This window comes from Aythya fuligula, chromosome 5 (assembly GCF_009819795.1).
Source record: "Aythya fuligula isolate bAytFul2 chromosome 5, bAytFul2.pri, whole genome shotgun sequence".
In the NCBI taxonomy this organism is placed as follows: domain Eukaryota; kingdom Metazoa; phylum Chordata; class Aves; order Anseriformes; family Anatidae; genus Aythya; species Aythya fuligula.
The window spans coordinates 15,251,621-15,273,289 of NC_045563.1; the positions used below are offsets into that span (position 1 = coordinate 15,251,621).

Genomic DNA, 21,669 nt, shown 5'->3' on the forward strand with positions numbered 1-21,669 from the left:
ACTCCAAGTTTTTATGAAGGTGATTATATATTACTAAATTTGTTAATGCATAGAAATTGGTATTAAAAAGGCAAGCTTACAAAAACAGCTGTGCTGAATTATATAGTCTTCTTACAATTCAGCTTATCTGGCCTGTTTCTATGCAAGAGTCTAAATGTTTAGACCAATGGTTTAGTAAATTACTAGGTGCAAAACTGATTCATATTTACTATGCTCTTCTCCTCTACACCTTAATTCCCTTGGCAGTATATGAGCAAAGGGAAATAAAGTACAATAGAGATGCAACACAATTCAGAATCAGACCTATGATCTTCCTCCTGACAGACAGAACTATACTGGATAAACAATATATGGGGAATGGCGCAGGAGTTCTTCTCTAACTAAACTTAAGGGCTGGTGGGCTTTTTGGAAGTGTTCACCCATTCCTTACTACAAAATGAAATCACCTCACATACTTTCAGTGTTTTTCGCACCACCCCTGCGGTTGCTGGTACCTATTTTGTGGACCATCCTCCCCCACACCTAGTGCTTGTAGATGGTAAGAGAATATTCATAATGCTATTGGGAATTTGGGATATTTGGGTCCAGTGGGAGAAGAATAAGTTTTTACAAGAGTATGGGATCCAAGCTTTTGTTCAAACTCTAGCACGGTGAGAACAAGAATTGTTGGATTTGATTTTTTTCAGTGAACTGGAGAAAAGTCATTGTGGTAGCAACTACAAAGCCAGTCTCCCTTATCCTTGCTGTGTAAACACAGCTTTTGTAGCTTAAAGAAGGTGGAAATGCAGCATAGGAAATATAACAATCTGTCTGGATCATGACAGTGATAAAACTACCACAGGGTTCATTTCATGTAAGGAACCAGTATGCATATTGTGGTTGTAAGAAAACCCAAACCTCCTAAGGATAACCTGTGGTCATTAGGCATATATTCTGGTTGGTACTGTATATTGAAACCTCTGATCTCTCTTCAGTGCTTATTTTACCTGACAGAGAAACAAAACCTAGCAAGAGCATGAATTTCTTCCACTTGCTGGGCAAATACAACAAAATCTGAGAGCCCTTCTCTTAAAACACCAATAGCCAGGTAGTATACAGCAATAATCTTTTCTTGAGTTGCTATTTGTATTGATGTTACGAGGATTATTTCCAGGAGAGTTCATTACAATGATTCATGAAATGCCTTCTGGTGACTAGGTCTGTTCCTTGGTTAGACTGTACTGTTGGTAGATCTCTGTCCTTGCCAAACTGCACACTTTACCTTGGAATGTAAGGTAACGTATGATCAAAGCAAAATGTATAGCTCCATCTGCTGTAAATACTTTGAACTGATTATTTTTGCATTACTTTTATGGCTGATCTGCACCCTGGGGAACCGATCGATCACTTTGCTGATACATATTTTCTGCATGTTCGCGAGAAGGATCATAAAAATAGTAGCTAAGCATGTTTTAAATTGCAAAGTGTTAGTTCTTGATTCTCAGATAAAAAGGAGCACAAAAAGTGTATATTTCAAGCATATTAGGAACCTTTGCTTGTTAGGTATGATTGATCTTTTGTACTGAAGCTCCTTGTGAAATCCAGAAATTACCTGGTTTGCTTAAACTAACTTTAAGTCAGTGACGGATGAGAGGAAATTCCCAGTCATGCTCCTGCTAAGCAATAGCTTTCCACATTCAGGAATAGGAACATTTATTATTATTATTACTTATTATTTATATTTTTTTTTTAGGAAATAGTCATCAATGCTGACTTTGCGTAGGGAGAGTGAATGAGTTGATATCCCATATTTAATATGGATTTGAAAAGTAAACCAGCTGTTTAAAAAGGCCAGAAAAGACACAAAAGCAGTTGAAAATATTAAATGTTTGCTTGCTCTGGGGGAAACATCCTTATTTAGAGTTACAAACTCTGAGGCACTGAAGTGTGAAAGCACGCCGAGACATTTTTTTTTTAAATAGCATCCTAGGGAGGGAACCAAAAGCTTGTGCAACCTAACACCTTTAAAGTTTTAAGAATGGACTCTGCTTGAATAGAGGTTCTTTCTTTCTTCCAACTTCCTCCTCCATAATCATACCTGCAGCTTTTCCTCATAATACATTGCAGATGTTATTATTAACGCTGTGGTTTAAAGTGTTTGTAACTGCTCTTTTCTGCAGTGATTCACAATTCTGAACTAAAAAAACTGGTAGCCAGGCTGGGGGCCATTTGAGAGGAAAGTCTCAATTTATTTTTTTTCAAGTGGGGTGCAGAATAGACACATCCTTTCCTGGCCAGAAACTTGCTTGCAACACTCTGGCCCATATTTTCTTGATATGTGCCAGCTTGTTTCGAAGCGTATTATTGAAATAGTGTGTGATGCAATGACAAAACAGCATCGTGGCTGGTATCAACAGCAGGGAACAACAGAGGTCACCATTGACTCGCGGGAAGGAATCTCTTCAGAATCCATTTTGGAACATGATGAGATGTGTAGAGCCAAAAAGCACAAAGCGTGGTTTCCACTGGCATAATTTCAAAGTTCTGTAGCATGAAAAAAAGACAATTACTTGTCACACAGTGAGGGTTTTCTTTTAATTGAATTTACCTCCATTCTAACCTGTACACATTTTGTCACACTTACCCAACAGAAAAAAAAAAAAAAAGGAAAAAAAAAAAAAAAAAGAAACAAAACCAGCATCATTTCGTGATATGACTTTTAAAAAGGGAGAAATAAATGTCTCTTCTTGTTGTTGGTTTTGTCTTCCGGCAGTTATCTCATAGAGTTATCATATCTTAGAGTTATCCCATCTATAATTCCAGCACTAAAGATATTTTGAAAGCTGTAATTTAGAGCATTATCACTTTTTCTGTTCGGGATTTTAATTAGTTGGGCTATTCTATTCCTTTCATCCAATGGCCGCTTTGTTTTTATAGTTGCATGTGTATGTGTTTTTTCTTTTTCTTTTTCTTTCTTTTCTTTTTTTTTTTTTTTTTTTTTTTTAATTCAAAATTTGAATGCCAATAACTTAGAGGTTTTTAACACATGGATGACTTTTCTTTTTTTTTTTTTTTTTAAGAAATTTGTGAAGGTAAAAGTTAATTTTTGATTTGGCCTTAAACTCTGAAGAATAGCTGTCATAACACATGCATATAGCAAAAAAATATCCATCCCTTCAAAGGAGGGGATAGCAGTGATAGAGTGATAGAACAATAAAGGATAGCATAGGTTTTATCCTAACTGTGCTTTTAAATCAAAAACTCCTGTCAGCTGGCATGCTCAGGGAGGAAGTAGCTATGGAGAAAGACACCCTTTTCTTTAGAAGAAAATAACTTCCAGAATTCTCCTGGCATTTGTGTTTTGTTTTCTGTGTTTTAAGTATTCTGCTTGCCTTCTCTTTGAACCTCCTTGAATTGGATAAAATTCATTATTTAATCATGGCCTGCAGAGGATTAAGGAGGGTTTCTTTCTGCTTTATTTTATGTTAGAAATAATCAAGAATGCCAATTTCCTTCAGTACTTCAGTTAAAATTGGAAAAATAGACCCATATGTTCTGACAGCTCCCACTGGATAAGGCTGAACAGCTGCTCCTCTTCCTAAGGTTTTGTCATGGGATATAATTATTCTTCCATCCATAAAAAACAGAAGGGTGCCCCATCAATGGTATAAAAATGCTTAATATTGTGACATTTAATAATATGGGCATTACAAAAGACATGCTCTAAAGAACAACCGAGGTTTGAGCTAGGTAAAGGAAACAATGTGGTAAAACCATAGGCCTTTCTGTCAGTTTTCATCTGAAATCATTTCACAGAGGTTTAAATGAACCTCAGCATGTTCCGGTTACCTTTATCTCCTCATACTGATTTAGTGGGCACAAACAGTCATACTAAGGAAGCGGTAAGTCCCTGGCAGAGTGCAGATGGATGAGGAAAGCTGGATCTCTGGTGACAGACCCTTTGCTGCATACCCATTGCATTCAGCTCAACTAAAAAGGGGGAAGCGGCTTTGTACTCCATTTACCATCTTCGTTAGGCAACAAGGGTTATCTCCAGTCCCTCTGTCAGGAAGTGTGATCTTAGCATAGTCCTGACTTTCCTGCCTGGACTAACACAAGTGTAACTGCATTGCAGTGTCTTGTAAGGCAGACAGGATCAGTGAAACACAGCATGAAACTAAATCCATCCACTGTGGAAAGGAGGTGCCAGGAGTAGGCAGAATGGGGCCAGCTGTGTATATTTACGTTATTTAAAGGTTTCCTGCCACAAAAATGACCACATTGTCCAGATGCAGCAATATCTTTACATCACTGGTGTGGTTATTTGTATGGGCAGTCTATAGATCTGGCCACTCACCACCAGCACCATAGGTAGGCCTGTTCAGAGCTTGTGTGTATCCCATCACTGTGATAAAGTATGGTAAATACACATCTTTTTATTGCACAAAGAGTAGGAAAGCTATGGAAAATTAAGGGTTTTTGGACACTTGTGAGTGAAGGACAGGGAAGAAAAGTTAAACAGGAAAAGTGAATTTTGCATTTAGCAGACAAAATGAGACCAAATCAAACTGTTGCTGTTGTCAGTAAAGATCTGCACTGCTTACTTCCATCTTTGGCACAGTTCTTGTTACCATGCTCAGAAGAAAAAACAGCAACCACCAAAACCTCTCTTGTTGGTCGACAATTCATTTGTTGATAACGTAAATGAACCCTGAGAAGAGGGCACCAAGGTAAAAAAGTTGCGCTATTAAATCCATGGACAGCACCAGGACAGTCTTAACAGCTGGTGTTGACACTGAAAACATTGACTGGAACTGCAAAGGGTGAGCACGTGTTGAGCAGGTAGGGGCTTGTCAGTGAGCCAGATACAGCTTTTTCAAGGTCACTTCCAGACAGAGCTGTTCAAGAGTGAAGCTGCAATTTTGTGCTCCAACCCTACCGTAACTGATGACTGCCATTTATGTGGGGATAAGATCGAACAAAAATGGGATGTGATTATTGCATTTCAGCTCTCTGTTGATCTACCTCAATTTACAGTAGACCGAGGAACTTTCAAACTCCACATTTGAATGTACAAGAGTTATCCTCTCTACGGCTACCTGAAAGGAAGGTGTGGGGAGCTGGGGGTCAGCTTCTTCTCACAGGTAACTGGTGATAGGACTAGAAGGAATGGCTTCCAGTTGCGCCAGGGGAGGTTCAGGTTGGAAACGAGGAGACATTTCTCCTCAGAAAGAGTTGTCAGGCATTGGAACAGGTTGCTCAGGGGGGTGGTGGAATCACCATCCCTGGGGGTGTTCAAAGAAAGGTTGGACGTGGTGCTTAGGGACATGGGTTAGTGGGTGACATTGGTGGTAGGTTGATGGTTGGACCAGGTGATCTTCAAGGTCTTTTCCACCCTTAATGATTCTATGATTATTTGTCCTATGTATCTCTCTGGCCTGGGCTGCAGCTATGGATCTAAGTCATGCCGTAATCAAGCTTGGAGGCTTGATTATTAGCTTCATCTCTGTGAGGAAGGTTCAGTCTTCTCACCAGTCACCAAGAGAATGACGTTTGCAGATGATGCCATGGGAGGTGGGCACTAGGAAATTAAAATAATCATGGAATTTGAAATTAAAATGAACAGAAAGGAAACTCCAAATGAGCTAGTTCCACTCAAGCGATACATTTCAATCCTGTGCCCTACCTTACTGACCAGTTCCTCACACTTATAACCAAACATTTCCCTACATCAGGTAATATTTGGCAGTCTTGTTGCACTGCAGCCCTGTTTAGGTAAGTTAGGTAGATTCAAGACTTTATATTATCTTGCAATTTCCCTCTCAGTTTTCCAAGGACTTGAAGCTATTGATGTCAATTGTGACAAAGAAATAAAAGCTGGAAAACAGCAGCATATGAGATGCATGAGAACTTGCATTCCTGTCTGTGCACCAAGCATTTTTCAGTTTCTTCACCTCTGGCTGAAGGGTTTTGATGGCGGGTAATAGTTACCCTAGATCTAGATCAGCTGTTTAGTCCAAAAAAAATTATTATTTTTTTTTTTTTAAATATGTAGTTGTAGCTTGTAACGTCACTCAAGTGAGTACTGACAAGAGATTGGAGACCAATGGTCTAGCTAGTCAACGCTGTCCCAAGCAATGGCAAAAGGAGATGATGCTGAGGGAGCACAGATGGACCCTCCAGTGGCCCTTTCTTCTTCTCCATTCTGGCCTAGCACCAGCAAGGGCTGTGGGTGCCAGCTCCCTGATGAGCAGAAAGGACACTCTGACCACCTGTGTCTATGGGTAAGTGGAATTTCACTACACAGAAGCACTGGAGGTGAAGCACTGCTGTGCCCTGAGACTGATCGAAGTCATCAAGGACTGCTTTTTGCCTCCTGTTGAGTGACATTCAACTCTTCAAGACCACTCCTGCCCCAAAGGAAAGAGCAGTGCCCTGCAGGCGGCCTCACTACCTCCCCACCCTACAACCCCAACACCACAGCCCGACCCCGCCGTCCTCCAACCCCGCCAAAATGGCGGCTGCCGCCCTTCGCCTCAGCGCTGCGCCACCGCCTCCCGCGCGCGCGAGCCCCGCCCGCGCGCATGCGCAAGGTAGGAGCGGGGAGGGGGGGCGGAGCAGCCGGGGCCGAGAGCCTCGCGGCGCTCCGGCGGGGGGAGGGGAGGGCACACACACGTGAGCGCCGGGACCACCCGGCGGCTCCCCGGCAGCTGCCGTGTCCCGCGAGCGGATTGGCCGATCGTTGAACCTTTCACCTTTTACCCGCCTCCCGCCGCCAATCGCGCGGCTCCTTTCACAGCTCGGCGATGGGGAGCGTGCGAGCTGCGCAGGGCGGAATTCTCGGAGCGGGCTTGCGTCGCGGGCGTTGGGCGGCCCTCGTTGGTATGGGCGGGAGGGCTGGGGGAGGTGCTCCGTTTGCGTAGGGCCGGCGGCGTAAGGAAGGGGGGGGGGGCAGGCAGGGGGAGGCGGCCGCGCGGGGGCCCAGGTGAATGGAGGAACCTGACAGCCGGGGGCAGCGCGGCGGCGGCGGGCAAATGGCGGCGGCGGCGGCACAATGAGACGCGGCCTGTAGCGGGGGGACGCGCCGGGCCGCCTCCCGTCACGGCAGGTAGGAGATGGCGGCCGCGGCCCGGCCCCGCGGGTGCGTGAGGCGGGGGCCGCGCTCCGGCCCCTCGCGGCTTTGTCTGCGTGAGGGGGCCGGGGGGCAGGGGGCGCCGCTCCGGGGCGCTGCGTGAGGCGCTGTGTGAGGCGCTGTGCCCGCAGCACGGCCCCGCGCCGCTCTTCTCCTCCCCGACCGCTTGTAGAAGGGAAATGTAGCGGCAGGGCGGCGAAGGCGTGCCTGGTGCCGCGTGGTGCGGGGCTGAGAAAGGCCAGGAGGGGAAAAAGGCGTAGTTCTGCGCCGGGGTTGGCTGGTGCCGGGGGTAAAACTGGAAAAAGGGGTGAAGGAGTAGAAAATGCGCGGTGGTACTGACATCTGGGGGGTTTCTTAGTGTGTTATCGTCCCTCATAAATCGTTACTTCCAAAAACTAAATCACCAGTTCAGCAAACTTCAAATACTGAGAGTCTGGAGGTTGTTTGGCACTCTACGTTATGAGATACCAGCAGTCTTGTTTGGCACTTCAGGTCATTAGATATCAGCAATCTTTACATTAAGATACTGGACGTCAAGTTATGCTGTGAGCTAAAGCGCTGCAAGTTGTAGGTTTGATGGTGATGACCACTTTTAAAGGAACAAGGGAAAAAGGAAAATCAAACCAGAAATAACTTTCTAGACACTCTTTTCTTTATCTTACCTTATGCTTTTTGTTTTGCTGTACAAACCATTCTGGGTGCTGTGTTGAAGTGCAAGCTGCATGTATATCTTTGGTAAGTTGAGTGTGTGGGTTTTTTTTTTTGTAACCAGTTGACATAGACACAAACTGGAATGATTTCTAATATGCCACAATTTTTCTAAATCTTACAATGAAGAGCAGCCTTCCCCTTGTCTGTGTCTCCAGGATACATTGTAGTCTTCATAACTACAAAAGGTTTGGAGATATTCCTGGATGTTTGCAACTGGAAGGTGATTATGTGTATATAATCATGGGACTGCTACGTCATTATTTATTAATGTATTGGGTTAAAAAGCTGTGTATTCAGAATATACCTGTGTATTCAGAAGTGCCAAGCTGTGAATTAGCTACTGCTCTTTATGAAAGTGTCTTGGTGATGCTTCAGTTCTGTGCAAGTGGCAGCCCAGTACTCACCAATCAAAAAGTTTATTAAAAAAAAAAGTTGGAATTAAGAATTAAAAGAAAATAAGCTGGCATCATTATGACAGCTTAATTCCTTGTTTGGCCATATATTTAATGCTAAATGCAGTTTGGGTATCTTTCCTGTCTCTCTCTTCTACATCAAAAAGGCTATGTTAGGCTAAAAAAAAAAAAAAAAAAAAAGGGTAGTGGTAAAGTTGACTAGGACTTTTCACCTGGGGAAAGAGTCCCCAGAGGAGGGGTAAGGGGCATTGTGCAGTAACCTTTTGAAAAAAAAAAAAGTTTTTGAAAGGTTACTGTAGTTTACAGATTTAAAACAAATGGAAGGGATCACTGCTTTATGTCATGGGTAACTAAAATACCTGGTGCATCATATTAGGAATGCCAAAAGTGTACCTGAAAAATGAAACAGTTAAGTTGTAGGGGAGAGGAAGAAACCATCAAACACAGAAGTATCTTCTCAGACTCAGCAAACATCAAGGTGACTGGTCAGTGAAGGTAAATTACGTAAATTCAAGGCTTCCCTTAGTATTATACACCTTTGTATATGTCCTCCATTGGATACTGGCAGAGGGAGGCCAACAAGCTGGAAAGATACTTTATCTGACATACCATACAAACCTTTTTATAGGAGTTATACTTTGCTTCTGAGATCTATCTTAATGCCCTGTAGATTAGGGGAAGAAAAAAAAAGCAGAATCTACAGTTTAAAAAAAAAAAACAACCAAACAAAAAACATCACTTTTGTGTATTCTATACACTTCCTGTTTCAAAAAATTGTGAGGTCCTTTTTCCTTGACACAAAGTTGCTTCAGGTGCACCTTATTACAGAGTTTGAGTACTGGTGCTTTGCCCACATACACTTTCTGTATGTGCATTGATCTGTAACTGAATGCAAATTACTGGGAAAAAAAAAAGCATTTTTATCCTTTTTAGTAAAGCAAGGAGCAACCTAGTAAAATGGATATGGTGAATGTGGAGTTGACTTATTTTCTCTTTGGGTAAGCTGTGGAACGTGAGTGAGAGCAAGTGTTCAAGAAGATTTTTAGAAAGGATCGTACACTTAAGGACGAGCATTATAGAGTGATGAGCATTGCAGCACTAAGACTACAGACTACTTTTATTTATGGCCTAATCTAATCTATCAAGCATCAAAACATACTTGGACATGGGTTATACCATTATTTCATAATTACTGGAGAGAAAATCTAGTTTTCTTTTTTTTTCGTGCAGTTGGTGTGGTACAAACTGCGGATATGGAGCTTGATAGGTTGCTGGCAGAGCAGTGAGGTGGCTGCTGTGCTCCACTTCCCTACTGTCGTAATGGCTCGCTGTGTAGCTACTGACCATCTGTGTCCCGTCACCTTTGTATTTCAGTAGTAATTTCTTCATACTGATAGCACAGAAATTATTTTACACCCTCTGACTCCCAGCTTCCCTCTCTCAGAAGTGGCTCTTTTTTAAGTTAAGTAAAAGGGTAATTGTAGTACTGTACAGAGCAGTGACCTCTGTATAATTGTGTGCAATGTGCTTTTTGAACATGCTATCTTGAAGGCAAATAATAAGTAAAGGAAAATGATGCTTTCTTCACTCCATCCAGACTTCTTTCTTCATCCTTCAGCCTTTCATGCCTTCTGTGTGGATTGTGATAAGCCAGAAGAGAAACCTGATACAGAGTAAAAACTAAAACTTCACTTTTTAGCTGAAGTTACTGCAATCTTTGGTTTGAATTCAAAGCTTTGGTGTTCAAGCTGTGCTGAACATCTGAAGAGAAGGGCAGGTGTAGGAATGCCATTAAATAACCTAACAGATGGAATCTATGGGACACAGCAGCATGCAACTTTAATAAAGTATGCTTTGATACCCTGTTAGGTGAGGTGAACTCTTGGTTTTGGTAGTTCTTCTATGCCTTACCTTCTGATGTCACAGATATTCAACTTTGAACTTAAACAGTGTATCTCAAACTCTCTTGTTATTTCTGCTCTTTACTGCAGACTGGGTTAGTTAAAGAACTTTTCCCTGATATTTCTTACCTTCAAATTGCTGCAGTGTCTGGACTTGTGAAGTGGAGAACTGAAGCTAACATTAGTGATTATACTTGCACAGTTACACAGCTTTTGTGCAGGAATGTTGGAGATGTTGAAATGTCCTTCTCTGGTGGGAAAAGAAGGAAGAGCAATATTCTCCAACTTTTCCTTGCATTTTTTCCTTGCAACTACTGAAGCCTGGGGTCTTTTGTACCTGTTGTTGCGGCTTTTATGTAGCTGCATATACACAAATCTGCAGTTTTTTTTTTTTTTTTTTTGACTGAGCCAGTGGGACAGGTCAGTCCCTTCTAACCAAGGCAATAGAACCAAAATCATTCTCTTCATCCTTGCAAATTCAAGAGTCTTGTAGAAAAGCTTTGCTCTGCTTTTTTCTGTTTATGTCCATCACTTAGCACTCACTGCAAACGCTGCCATGTAAGGTGTAATAATCAGTTCCTGCCCGTGTTTTGCATCTTTTTTTGTCATTCATAAAGGATCAGTTCCTTAACTGAGTTCACCAAATAAGTATGTGTTTGTGTCTGAGATGCAGTGGGATCGCTGCTGGGAATAGAGGTGGACAGGTTGGGACTATTTCAGTTGGCCTTGTGGGTTTTTAGAGTATTTTTGTGAATCACTGAGTGTCTTTGTTTCTTTTCTATTTTTTCTTTACCATTTGTGTACACAAGAAAATCCCCAACCCTTACTGTTAAAAAATTAAGACCTGGTTTCCAGTGCCTGTCTCTCTTTTGGAGTCTCTTATTCCTGATAAAATATCAACCCATGTAGAGTTTCCTCAGCAGAGATACTAAAACCTGACTGGGTAGCAGTAAACATTGTCTCCTTGAAAATTCAAGAATTAACGATTAAAAAAATAATCTTTATGAAAGCTGGCTGGAGTTTTAGACCTACTTGCTGATAACATAAATGTCTATTCCCAATAGGAAGAGAGGCAAATACAGGTTGTTTTCTGAAGTTAACTTGTTTGACTCCATTGAGCTGATTTGACTATGCAAAAGTGTGTGGGCTGGCTAACTTTGCAATTCATGTTTCTTTTTCATTTGCAACAGCCTCCCTCCCTCACCTCTAATCAAGTTTCTTACAGCTTTCTTGTAACTGTTGATGGCTCTTTTGGCTGTGTTCTTTCTTCAGGAAGAAGTGAACAATAAGTCTGCTTCATAGTTGATGCTTAGAAACTTCTAGAGGTGATCTGCAGTGGTCTAGAGTTAATTCAGGTATCTCTCTCTTTTTGGCCCATCCTCAGAGTTTAACTTTCAAGTGCTTAAATCAAGGACAAAATCAAGGACAGTTACTAGGTGTTTGTATTCCTTCTTTTTACATTAGGAGAATTAGATACATTTAAGCTGACTTGTTCTGGCTTTATAGAAGTTCAATCATCTCTGCGCTAACGTCCTTATTGTTAAAGATGACCAAGTATAATTATTCTCAAGTGAGACTCTTAATTACTTGCTTAAGTTTTGTATTTCTGAGTGGCCAAATTTGTCTGCCTTGCCATCTTCATGGTGACTAGCTAGTAGGTTTTTCTTTGTGGAAGAGGACATAAGGGAAAGCAAAGCAAATGTATTCAATACAACTGAGTTTTAGCCTCAGTGTTTTTTTTTTTTTTTCTTTTTCTTTTTTTCCCTCTGGTTACCTACAACCTTTTGCCACCATGGCACTGAAGTTAAATGCCTGTATTGCTGATCTGCTCTGTGAAGTTATTAATCAGGAAGTGATATGATCTCTTGGGAAGACTTGGGGTGGACAGCACATGCCCCTCCCATTACTGAAGATCACTTTTAGTTACTATTGCTGTCTGACTTAGTACTGTCAAAATGATCTCCAAGGCCTTAGAAGCTGAATAGTGAAGGTGGATAATGGGCATGATAAAGTACGCCACTTGAAAAACAAAACTTGATTAGAACCCTTGTTTCTGCCATGTGCTCTATGAGTCCCTGGGAGGATCTGTATGTATTTCGTACTTATTTATTGTTCTTACTACTAATGTTTTCTTGTTTCTGTGGTGCTAAACAAGGAGAGAATTGACCTGAGGAAATGAATAGTTTCAACCTGGAGTCAACTTGAATGGCAGAGACTGTAAGACGACAGTGACACGAGCATGTTACTAAGAGCCTGGGGGTTATTTTTCCCTTTCTCATTATTTCTACAGTTATTCTAAGCAAGGCCTGTGTTTTCTATTCGCTTGGGAAAATTCAGCAGGATCCCAGGGACCTCATTTTAATTTTTTACTACTTGTAATGAATTTTTTCCTTTCTTCATTGCTCTAAATAATAACGAACTCTGTCAACGTGAGCCTCCTGAATTGACTTATTTTGACACTGAAGAAACATAGAAAGCTGTAATTGGCATTGCAAGAGAAAGTTGCATATTTGTATGCTTTCAAGGATTATAAATAATTAAGAAATGTATACTCAGCTATTCAAGTCCATATGATTATATGCTGAATACATCAGTTGATTTGTTTACTGTGTAATCAGAAAGACTACAATTTAGTGAAATCTTTCTCTGAAGAAGTGTGACTAGAATGTGCGCTACAGAATTCCTGTCCTGGGATTTGAGAGGAAAGAGCTTGAGCTGACACAGACAGAGCTCCGGAGGAGGAGGTGTAGGTTTTATGAAGGTAATGTACAACCTAGGCCTGCATTTTTACCTTGAAGTCATTCATTGAAAAAAGCCTGGGAGAATGCCAAAAACATTTATGAGCTCCCTGGGTCTTTGAAAGACATACAATCAACTTCTAGGAGATGAGTAATTTTCCCTATGGTAATCTTTGCCTAGTTAATGCTCTGCTGTGTAGAGATTGAGATGTGAAACCTGCCTTGATTAATACTGAACTTTCTGGAAAGTGGTCTTCTTAAGCCTGTGTTACTTACATAGAATAGAAGATGAGTTTTCAGTAACAAAATCTGTGAAATTGTCCACGAACAGTGTTTTATCTCAGTGGGTGAGGGCGTGCAACAAACTGCTGGATGATTTCAGGGCATGTAGTGACTGGCATAATGATGAAGCAGGTGCTGATTTCTGGCAAGCATTTGGAGTAATGTGCCAATAATGCTACTAATGTATACATTGACTGCCAGCTATTAACAGTTGTTAGAATTCTTATATCTGGTCATTCTGTTACTGCTGTCTGCTGCCACTTGATGTTTTCTTTTGTTGCATTCAATTAAGTGTTTTTGGACTGCAGAGCAAGAAGTTTTGTTGCTGGAATTTTAGGTTTCTTGTCATTTAGTATAACACAGGTCAGCAACAGTTGGCAATAAAGAAGTTGGTCTCTCTTTTTGAGTGACAGTCAAAAACCTCTTGAACCCAATTTGCTTGTTTTCTGTCACATAGACCATATGATGGCTGTCAAAACGGATGACAACTGTCTCCTCATGCCAGCTCTAATACTCATCTGACGCCCCCACACACTTGATTTCTGCTGGTTCAGCAAGCACAAGCTTGCCTAGGTAAAGGAGAAAAATGACATGGTTAGGGAGCTGAACTATTTTTTCCATGTTAGACAAATGCCACAGCTGTTTAGAGAAGGGAAGGAGCAGTGAGAAGAGCAGGGTTCTTCCATCTAGCACTAGGTTGCCACGGGATTAGATTGGTGGTCTCATGAGGTCTCATCCCAAAATACTACCCTCCACTTCATTGTCTTCCCTACTGAATCAGTGAATACTTCCATTCTATGTGAATATTGATTTCTCACATGTTAATTAACAAGTTGTTTCGTATTTTTTTCAACATTCCACTTTCTCACTTTTCTTAACTGTTATAATTGGATGCGTTATTACAGCTATTGTATGGGTTTTGTGTAGAAAATCAGCTGGGGTGAATATAGGATATGAGCCAAAGTGTGGGGGCGGGAGTGTGGGGTGTGAAAGCTTATGGTGTGGAAAGTCTAATGGATTCAAACCTCCACTTAATGACATTTCTTTACTGAATAATATTCTGAGGTTTCAGCAGCTTTTAAACAAAGATAATACCACCAGAAAATGGTAGCAAGATGGAACACCTGTGCTGTAGCTTATTAGCTTTGGAAAACTCAGGTCCAAACTTATGGCTTGTATAAAACCTGTCACTTCTCTCTAGTGGTAGTATAGAGTGATGATTCTGTAATTCAGGAGCTATTCAAGAAAGTGGTTTAAGTTTTAGAACATCTCTTCCTGTTTTCATCAAACAGTGATTGTGTATTCCAGGATAGTAGTAAAATTAAATACAAATCAAAGTCTAATAACTTGAAGATTAGTGTTTTCCTTTACGCTGTTTCACATTCTTCTGAAACTTTGATATATATTTTTTTAATCTTTGGTTAGCCTTAGGAGCTTTTAGAAACAGAGTGGTTAGGTTTCAGCAAGGGAAGGGCAAAACATTGTCTTGACTCTATCTATATATATTGATATAAAAATCTAGCCTGTTTACTGCCAGCATGATAGAGATTTGTAATCCTTAGTCTGAAATCAAAGCTTTAGGACCCCACACTATTTACAACATAAATCTTTAAATACTTCTGAACTTCTCACATAATTAACAGGTTGAAGTAGTTGGAAAAGGCAAGTCACTTTTGTAAGCCAGGAAAACTTTCTGATTTTTCTTTTTTCCCCTCAATTTGAGTAATGATCTGTAAAACTAGATGGAAGGTAGAGATTAGGCTATACAAGTTATCCAGGCTGTGTTTTTCTGTGTTTTTCTGAGTTACTCTTGGTTTAGGGGTGAACATTGACTGCAGTTTTTTAAAAAAAAAAAAAAAAAAAAAAAAAAAGCATTAAATTTACTGGCAATAGTACAATTAAGATGCATCAAAACTCTGAGCAAGAATGTCCAGAAAAACAGAGTGACTTTCACTCTTTGGTTTTCCACACTTAAAGTAGGTGCTAAACTTTTCTATCCTACTAGATTTATGGGGTAAAGAGTACCTATCAGTTTCAATTAACAGACATGCTACTCAGAATATCATTTCACTATGTATAATTTTCATTTGAAATTGTAGACAATAATTAATACGGGAGTATTTGCAGTTGGTGTTATGATACTGTCTAGAGGGTTAACTAAAAAGACAAAAACTTAACTTTTAAAGAAAATAAATATTTTATACTTTTTATTCTAACTAGGTGTTGCATGACCATGGAGGTAATACTCAAAACAGTAAATTCTTTTTCCAGTTAAGCATCTGAGGTGCACTGGCTCCTCATGTATGCCAGGCTGTATGTAGTTTGATATGCATTTGATTTGCCATTTCTGCGTAGGAAGAAAATGTGTGTGTCTTAATGATACTTGCTACGAGGCTTTGAGTGCAAGCGTTTCTGAAGCTGTGTGGTGTATTAGGGAAACTGCTTCATCGAAGAAACAGCTTTCTTCTGTGTGACTTTATTACTGATAGATCTGGTCACAAATTACCTGGAAATCGTTATGCTGGCATTAGACAGAGTTGGAGGCAGCATGTGGGTTGAAGAGTGAATACAAGAGGGATGTTCTTGTATGTATGGCAGTCCCTATTCAATGTGTGTTAAGCTGACAAGAGGATAGTGTTTTGTCTCACTGCTGAGTGAAAATGGAAGAGAAGTGATGACAAAAATACGGGAGACACTTCATATTTCCATACCAGGGATATCACGTTTCCTTTGTATGTATTCTAGAAAACTTTGACTGTACAACCAGACACGGACTTGCATGAGAGTATTTGAGAGCTAAAATGAAATACCACTGGTGAAAGTAAGATGTGTTAAACCTGCATATGTTCTGTGTTTAATCCTAATTGAAGAAAAGTAGTAGGGTCACTCTCCTCAGTGACAGCTTGCCTGTAAGGGTTTAATTCACTTATACTTTCCAAATTAACTTCATTGTCTTGATTGATTAGACTCACTTTCTCTAAGGTCTTATCTGCCCAGCAGTGTCACAGTTCTAGTAACTGTAACTTTGCAATTTCATTTCAAAACTCCTTATTACAGATAGTCAAGGCTGAAATCTACAGGTTGTTTTTTTCCTCAGTTTTAGTGTATGTTTGGAAGATGCTGAAATAGCTCAAATTGTAAATTTTGAAAATGGCCATCTTTTGTATACATTATATGTAGTTAGAGAAAAAAGAGCTTGAGTGTCAGAATTGTATTCCACGTTCAGCAGATGTTGGTCTAAGTATTTAAAGTAGTAAAACTAATCTCTGCATTTGTTCTAAATAACAGTACTTTTGATTTTTCTTACGCAAGAAAGGTATTGTAATTAATCTGTTTGCTAAAGAGAAGTCACATTTCCTCAGCTTTGTCTCCTTTAGAGTTAAGAAAGCAATTCAGAGGAAGAAGTGGAAAACATTTCAAATCTCCACTGAAAGTTAGGCACTACATTTGTGTAAATCATTCTGAAAGTCATACCACTCAGCTTTCTTCTTGCAGCATGTTGGTGCATCTCTTCATGCCCACTCAAATAAGTCAGCTCATTAGCTGTAGGTGATAAAATCAAATTATTATTCAGTGAAATTAAAAGCCAGTTATACGTAAATATTTACATAAAGTTGTGTTTAATAATGCTTTAAAATAATTTGTATATAAGTGAGTTCTAAGTTCTTTCTAAATACACCACAATACATGTAATAGGCAGACAAACAAGCTGTTCTGCATAATGGAATAGACCAATTAACAAGGTAAATGAAGTAAATGTTAATAATAGTGCTAACAGTACCCTCCTAACTTATTGGAGGTTCATATTCATCAGTTCTAGACCCAGGTAATTAATATCAAATAAAGAAGTAATCCTTTCAAAGGAAACTTCAAAATCTAAATGAGTTTTTAACTGATTATTTAAAGTTTCCTAGTAAAAGTCAATATTGAATTAAGGGGTGTTAATGTTGTGGATTTAATCAGACCTGCTGTATTGGGATGTTGTGGTGGAATAATTATTCTGCCTTAATGTGTATTATTCCCTTGCTTTTAAATGTCTTTTATTTGGTGTCTTTTGGCTTTCAGTATTTTTTTAATTTGAGAAGGAATATCTCTTCTTGAAAGTTTTGCTTGCATTCATGTTTTTCTCCTTTTATTCTGGAAACTTGTTTCTTTCCTTTAATTCCTTCATACCTAGATTGAGCTTTCATTGTTCTTTGTCACTTAAATGCTGGCAGCATTTCTTCTGATACTGCCTAAAAGGTTGTGTTTGTTCCAGCTGCTGCTCCTTCCACCCCCTTGCATGCTGCTTCATGGATCTCTTTAGTCTGGATTGGATTGTCCTCTGGAGAGTTGTGTGCTCAGTCTGACCTATGGAATTGGTCATCTGCAGGGCATGGGGAGGATAAACGAGGGCAAGAAAATATTCCTCATCCAGTACTCATTGTTAAGTGAAAGTGTTGAAGCATTTGTAGAGCTGCCCAAGGGTCAGATAACAAAAGGTGTCGAGGAATGTTTCCACAATGTGCTGCCCTAAAATGAGTCATAAATGTCAAACACTGATTTTTTTCAACCCAAGTAGGAAGAATGATATGGTGATAAGTGCAAATTAGAGATTCACGTGTGAATCTGTTTTTTTCTCCAGAGTCAACATGGTGGAGATGTGTTCCACTCCTTACCTTTTCTCTTGTTTTTCCTCCCATGCTTCCAAGATTTCTGTAGTGAATATACCTGCTAAGCTGCCTTTTTTTTTTTTTTTTTTTTTTTTTTTTGGTAGGTCCTAATATATACAGAGTAGAAGCTTAGGACACCAGTGGAAAGGGGAGATAGTCCAAGCTCTGCTCATGCAGCTGCCAGGTGGACATCACAGAATTTGGATCTTTCTTTTTCTAAGACCTCTGAACTGACAAAATCACAAAAAATCTGAAGTTTTTTATTAATGACTACCTGCTGTTAGCTGCTTAATTGTGCTGGAATCAAGCAACCTGTAAAATGCTTGCTTATCCCCTAGCAATCAGATGATACTAAGCATAATTGTAGGTCGTTTGACAAATTCAGTGCAAGGTAGAACCGAGAATAGAGCAAAATCTACAATTTTATATCTAGCTATCTATATTTTAAAAACTCTTCTGAATTTGTATCTTTATGTTCTGCCCTGAAAATACAATTCTCAGCTGACTGAATTGTAGGACTATGCTTTAGTGCTACAGAGGAGAGAAATTCCATTTAACTGATGAATGTGGACCAAGATCCTGTAGGTATGTCTGTCTTTCCAGTGCAATATTGTATCTGTTATTCAGGCTAGATCTGGAACTGAAAGAACTCGATGAATATATTAATTCTCAGCTCCCCTGGGCAGAAGGGTTAATTGCCAGCTGGAGTACTACAGTGTTATATTGCTTCCAGAACCCAAACTAACATTGGAAACTCAATTGCACCATTTACTGGGATTTAGCTGCTTTAAAACACTATTTCTCAGCCCTGAATGGCTTTATGTAAGAATATAGAAAAAGTGGAATCGTTTAGCAAAATTCCTTTAATTTTGCTTTCTAACATGCCTCAATCACTAAATGAGTTGATGCATTATTCAGTAATAGCTTTGATATCTGGAACCTCTCTGTTATGTTTATAGTTGGGTAATGCTTTTGTTTATCGGTAGGGATTGCTTCCACTCCAGTTTTGAGAAGTAAAAGGTAAATATATGCTTATCTTCCCTATTTTTTTAATGGCTCGTGTAGGTAGTAGCAAAACAGCTTATTTCAGTTTTTGAAGCTCTTTTATTATTCAGCAAGGAGGAGCAGCTTAGTTACTTTTTTTGGTAAGCTGCATAGTGTAAGTACACATTACTATATTTGTGATGTACAAAGCTAACATGAAAAATTGGACTAATGCTGCATTGGATTAGAAAGATTCTTCCCTATAATGTAGACTTGGCATTAGGCAAAAATACTTGCTAACCTGCACACGAACAAAGAAATCTCTCAGATACCTATTTTATCTGCATAATTTTTTTGTCACCTTGTATTCATTCTCTTCCTGTGGAAGATTCACAGATGGCTGACTCCAGACCAGGTCTGTTCTCTGATTTGTGTGCGTGGGCTCCGAGTGCTACTGCTGCTTCGCAACATCAGCACTGCAGTTAGGGCACCCTCACGATGAACAGGGCACTTCCAAATTTCACTGATGTGTTTGGCTTTATATCTGTTTGACCTTCTTCTGTCTTTCGTAGTTAATGAGAGAGTGAAAGGTATTTAGAGGAGGAGGGGGGCTTTAAATTTTAAGCTTGTTACTGTTAGGCATCTGTGATCCCATGCATAGTGCACAAGAAAGTGTTCCAGTTGTATTTTGTGCATCTTAAATATTTTTATTTTTCAAAGTCACTGGTAAGACAATATTTACTCTCCTAAGATTTCTATTTGAGACAAGTGATGAATAAAGACGTCTTTCTTTTTTCTTTTTCATTGAAAAACTGAAGTTATAGAGCACAAGATAATATTTACAAACCATTGCAGTTTTTCTTACCTCAGATTCAGGACTAAAACAAAACATATCTTGTCCTGCGCTGCTATTTTTTGCCACTTTATCTTTGCTAAGGACTTCAGCTGTCCTATTGCCATCTTTTCATCAAGTAATTTTTTAAAAATTATCTAAATTGGTTTCTCGTTGCTGGTTATTTTTGAGAACCAACAGTACTACAAACAACCTGTGATGCAAAAATACTGTACAAAACTTCTAGCTTCATAATGTTAAAATGTAATTTTAAAGGCTTCTTTGAATGCCAGGCAGTGCCTTTTTGGACAACGTTGTGCCTTTTTGGACAACGTTGAAAAGTGATCAATGCATTAAAATAACTAAAAATGACTAATTCATTATAACTTGCTGAAGTCTTATTCTTAACTTTTTTAACTGTAAATAATGTAAAAGTTATTAAGTTCTGATTTATATGCATATATTTATACGGAGGGAATAGCATTATCTATAAAATGCAGTAGCTTTTAGTGCAATGTTCATTGTATTCCAGGTATGTAGCTGCTTAAGGGCTGAGACCCAGTCCTTCTGTAGGATATAAAAGCCACTGCTTTCCCAAGGATTGCAATGTTTTCAGTGTGACTCAAATAGAAAGCAGTAATAACTACTGTTAAATGAAAGGTTATTTCAATTCTTAGAAAATTAAAAATATTTGGAATCCATGTGAAGTGCTTCATGGTGTGCAAAGTTTTTTGGTGTTGATTTTGCACTGCACTTGGTGATTTGAGATTATCATCCAGGTAATTGTTAGCCTTGTTGATTCTCAGCTCTTCATGCACGAAATGGCTTTATAAAAATTTTTATTTTTCTTGTGCTTTGCACAGTAAGTTGGTTAGCCAAATGTGTAAATTACTTCCTTTTCTAAAGATCTTTTCCATTTGGTAATTTGTTCAGATAAAGTAATTCAGATAAAAAAATATTATTTAGCTTTGCACGTGTATTCTTGTTCGGCAGTGGGGAATTCTGTTCCTCATATTTTATGTGAGTGCACTTGAAACACTTAAGATTCCAGAGAGTGTTTTCATCTACACCTTTAGACGTTATTATATAGTTTGTTTAAAATAAATACGTAAAAATTGGCAGGCATATAGAAGTGTCTTACAGATTATGCTGGTTTTTCTTCAGTAAAATGAATTAAAATGAATGAAGTCTTTCCCCTACCCTCCCTGTCCCCCCTTTTCTTCCTCCTATCTGAAGGTACCTGTCTGGAGATTGGATTCCCTGGCATCTGAGAAGGTATGGTGGGGTGTTTTTTGTTTTTGAGGCAAGAAAACATTAAGACGTTAATGCAAAAAGACATCAAAGGTTTCTTAATTTGGGGAGTGTTAGTTGGCTGTCTTTATACTATATTTTTATGAACTTAATGTTGATTCTATCCCAGCTTCACATAAAAGAAAATTCCAGCACTGTGCCCACAGGTAGTTGGCCAGGAAAGAGTGTATACAGACCTGTAGTGTGATCAGTGAGCAGCTTTTCTTTTTCAGGAAAACAGATTAAAAAACACAAAGCCCAAAATGTAATTAAATAGTGTACTAATCAGTATGTAATACTTCAATATTTTGTGTGTTTCGTTAGGATGAGTTAATTTGCACTATTAATTTCCCCAAATTAATTTGCATATTATTAAGCCTACTATTTCCATACTGAATTTCAGGTGGTAGATGAATTAATATTATAATCAGTGCTATGAGATCTGAACTTTCATTTAGACTGTCAGTGAAAATTGTAGAAGATGGCTTAAAAACCCAGATATCCATAGATTTTTTTGCATTGTGACGCTAGTAACTTCAGAGACCTCTTGTATTGTAGAACTCTGTTAGTAACTTTGGATGTTCTGGCAGAGAAAGAACAGAAAACTGTCAAACACCTGTGTTTTGGGGAGCTTGACTTTTTGCCACATGGGGAGGAAGGATTTATGTTTTTGTTTACGCAAATAACAGGCTTGAAATCCCCACGTGGGGTTATATTCAGGGGGCAGCTGCTGCTTTTACTTACCATAAGCAAGA

The 21,669-nt window shown here is 39.3% G+C and overlaps 1 protein-coding gene across 5 annotated transcripts in view; it reads left to right on the forward strand.

Annotated features, from left to right (window-relative positions):
• Positions 1 to 6,813: 6,813 nt before the first annotated feature.
• Positions 6,814 to 21,669, forward strand: part of DICER1 (dicer 1, ribonuclease III) — a 66,244-nt gene continuing 51,388 nt past the window's right edge. For 2 of the 5 annotated variants that reach the window (XM_032187731.1, XM_032187735.1), the window contains exon 1: positions 6,977 to 7,087. The gene's annotated coding sequence lies outside the window, so the exon portion shown is untranslated. Of the gene's footprint in view, positions 6,862 to 6,976; positions 7,088 to 7,285; positions 7,847 to 20,554; positions 20,900 to 21,669 lie in introns of those variants that run through there. The other 3 variants (XM_032187732.1, XM_032187733.1, XM_032187734.1) reach the window with 3 other exon arrangements.